At 37.7% G+C, this 3,767-nt stretch overlaps 1 non-coding gene across 1 annotated transcript; it reads left to right on the top strand.

Annotated features, from left to right (window-relative positions):
* The first annotated feature begins 3,030 nt into the window (after window positions 1-3,030).
* Window positions 3,031-3,138, top strand: LOC122293040. The gene has a single exon (XR_006237098.1). It is a non-coding gene; the product is annotated as a small nucleolar RNA R71 (small nucleolar RNA).
* Window positions 3,139-3,767: the final 629 nt, after the last annotated feature.

Below are 3,767 nucleotides of genomic sequence, written 5' to 3'. Positions count from 1 at the left end.
AGGTGTCCAATCAAATTTTACATCATTCATCGATAGCTTACATAGAGGCTTAGAAGTAGAGCTAAAGTCTTTGATAAATCTCCTATAAAAACCCGCATGCCCAAGAAAAGATCTAATGTCTTTTATTGACTTAGGTATAAGAAGTTTAGAAATCAACTCAATTTTTGCTCTATCTACTTCAAGTCCTCTAGATGAAACAATATGTCCCAGAACAATGCCCTGTTGTACCATGAAATGGCACTTCTCCCAATTTAGTAGCAATTGCTTCTCTTCACACCTGGCCAAAACAGCTTGTGAATTGGTTAAACAACTCTCAAATGAATCACCAAATACAGAAAAATCATCCATAAACACTTCTAGAGTGTTTTCAATCATGTCACTAAAGATGCTAAGCATGCATCTTTGAAAAGTTGCTGGTGCATTGCATAAACCAAAAGGCATTCTCCTAAAAGCAAAAGTACCAAAAGGACAAGTAAAGGTGGTCTTTTCTTGATCCTCTGGTGCTATTTCTAATTGATAGTAACCGGAGAATCAATCTAAGAAACAATAAAAGGCATGTCCAGCAACTTTTTCTAACACTTGATCAAGAAAAGGCAAAGGAAAATGATCTTTCCTAGTGGCGGCATTCAACTTCCTATAATCTATACACATGCGCCAACCAGTAGGAATCCTCGTAGGAATCGATTCATTTTGTTCATTTTTAATAATGGTAAGCTCGGATTTTTTTGGAACTACATGAATGGGACTTACCCACTTGCTATCCGAGATGGGGTAAATGATACCCACATCAAGCAATTTCAACACCTCACCTTTAACCACTTCCTTCATTGTGGGATTCAACCTTCTTTGCATTTCCCTAGAAGGCTTTGCATCATCTTCTAAATAAATCCTATGGGTACACTCCAAGGGACTTATACCTTTTATATCAGCCATTGTCCATCCAATAGACTTTTTATGCTTCTTAAGGACCTCTAGCAATTTATCTTCTTGTTCACTAGTTAAGTGAGAAGAAATTACCACAGGGAAGGTGCTTTGTGGTCCTAAGAAAGCATACTTTAACTCCAATGGAAGAGGTTTGAAGTCCAAAGTTGGAGATTGCTCCTCCGAAGGCTTGAGGGTTGATGTCAATGGTGGAAGTTGCTCAAATTTTGGCCTCCATGGTGGTGTAACTTGCTGACCTATTGAAGAAACAAAAGATGAGTCATTAACATTATCAAATATTTTCAAATCTTCTTCAAATTCTTCTAAAGAATCAATAAGTTGAAAGTAATGTGCAGAATTTTCATTAATGAAATTTTCTAGCAAATTCACTTCATGAACTTCTTCAACTTCTTGCGGTTGCCTGCAAAGATTAAAAATATTTAGCTCCAAGGTCATATTTCCAAAACTCAACTTTAAAACTCCACTTCTACAATTTATGAGTGCATTAGAAGTAGTCAAGAAGGGTCTTCCTAAGATAACAGGTGCTTGGAAGGTGGAATGATTAGTCAATTGTATGTCGAGTATGACAAAGTCTACTGGATAGTAGAATTTGTCTACTTGAACCAAAACATCTTCCACAACACCCCTTGGAATCTTAATAGACCTATCAGCCAACTGCAATGTGATAGAAGTAGATTTCAACTCTCCCAATCCAAGCTGAACATAAACATTATAAGGCAATAAGTTCACACTTGAACCTAAGTCTAATAATGCTTGGCCTATTTTTGAGCTCCCTATCATGCAAGCTATGGTAGGGGATCCTGGGTCCTTGTATTTGGGAGGAGTGTTGGTTTGGATAATAGCACTAACCTGCTCAGTAAGAAAAGCTTTCTTTTGCACATTCAATTTTCTTTTTACGGTACATAAATCCTTCAAAAATTTAGCATAGGTAGGAATCTGTTGAATAGCATCTAACAATGGTATATTAATCCTAACTTGCTTAAAAATTTCAAGAATTTCAGCGTGATGCTTATCTTTGTGCAAAGGGGCTAACCTTTGAGGAAAAGGTGCAAGTGTAGTGCTTGGGACACTCTCAGATTTCAAAGGATCATGTGCCTCATTTTCAGAAGGAAGTTTAGAAGTGTTACCATTCTTTTCTACCTCTTGAGCTGGAATGCCAATCACCTTACCACTTCTCAAGGTTGTAATAGCCTTGACTTGGTTGACATTTGAATCTCCTGCCACATTTTGAAATTGGTGGTTTTGGCCTTGGGGATTAGGCTGAGATTGTGCAGGGAATTTCCCTTTCTCTTGAGCACTCATGGTTGTAGTCAACCTTGTGACTGACCCTCGAATCTTAGCAATGGCTTGTGAATTTTGACTATTGATAGCAGCTTGGCTTTGCATGAATTGCTGAAAATTGGTGGACAGTTGCTGGAAATTGTTGGATAATTGCTGGAAATTGTCTTCAAGGTTCTTTTTCTGGGCTGGCACCATGTGGTTGGCATACTGAGATGGTCCTGGACCTCCTGGGATAGTGTAGGGTACAATTTGTGAAGGACCAGCTATGTTGGGTGCAGGTAAAGCAGCTTGTTCACCCCTCCAACTGAAATTAGGTTGATTTCTCCATCCCGAATTGTAAGTGTTGGAATAAGGACCTGAAAAAGATTTAGCAACCATATTAATAGCATTAGATTGATCCAAGAGAACTTCTTTGAAGGCAGGAATGGTCGGGCAATCATTAGTTGAATGCCCTTGGCCCTCACAAATATTACAGCTCAAGGTAATCTGAGGTACAGCTTGTACTTCATTCACTTTCTTCATTTCTATGGTTTCTAATTTCTTAGAAATCATAGCCAACCTAGCATTCAAATCATCTACTTCTCTCAGATTATATTTCCCACCCCCTGAATTGTTCTTGAACTTTCCGCCCTATCATGAACATCAAATGTATCCCATGATTGTGCATTTTCAGCTAGATAATCAAAATATTCAAAAGCTTCTTTAGGTTCTTTGTTAAAAAACGCTCCATTACACATGGTCTCCACAAATTGTCTCATTTTTGGTTGCAACCCCTCATAAAAAAAACTAATGACCCTCCAATTCTCATATCCATGATGGGGACATGCATTTAAAAGGTCTTTGAATCGTTCCCAACAATGATAAAATGTTTCCACATCCTTTTGGCCAAAATTCATGATCTGTCTTTTTAAGGCATTGGTTCTATGCATGGGAAAAAATTTCTTTAAAAAATCTGTTTGCATTTCTTGCCAAGTTCCAATGGATCTTGGTCTTAAGGAATTCAACCATATCTTAGCCTTGTCTTTTAAGGAAAATGGAAACAATTTCAATCTTATGACTTCATCAGTGCATGTTCTATCCATGAATGTGGAACACACTTCTTCAAATTCTTTGATATGTAGATAGGGGTTTTCAGATTCCATACCATGAAAGTGTGGTAACAATGGAATCATCCCGGGTTTGAAATTAAAAGCATTTGCATTAATAGGTAAAATGATACAAGAAGGTGTGCTAGTCCTAACAGGCTGAAGATATTCTCTAAGAGTCCTATTTGGATTCTCCACTTCTCTATCATGATGCTCATTTTCAGCCATGATGCTATCAGTGTCTGATGATGATTCTACAGAAGATGATGCAGAGCTAAAAGATGTCAATAATTCTGTCCTAAACAGTCGAGATGTATGGTCTCTAGTCCAACTGGTCATACAATCAAGAGCAGATAATCAAAGACCGTGAAAAATAAACAAAGAGAAGGAAAAAAAAATTAAAAATTAGATGTCACCCAAGCTGTGAAAAGGTTCACAGCTCCACAACGTCCTCTCAGC

The sequence above is a fragment of the Carya illinoinensis genome, chromosome 13 (assembly GCF_018687715.1).
Source record: "Carya illinoinensis cultivar Pawnee chromosome 13, C.illinoinensisPawnee_v1, whole genome shotgun sequence".
NCBI classification, from domain to species: domain Eukaryota; kingdom Viridiplantae; phylum Streptophyta; class Magnoliopsida; order Fagales; family Juglandaceae; genus Carya; species Carya illinoinensis.
The sequence above is the reverse complement of the archived record's forward strand: the minus strand, read 5'-3'. Positions and strand labels throughout refer to the sequence as shown.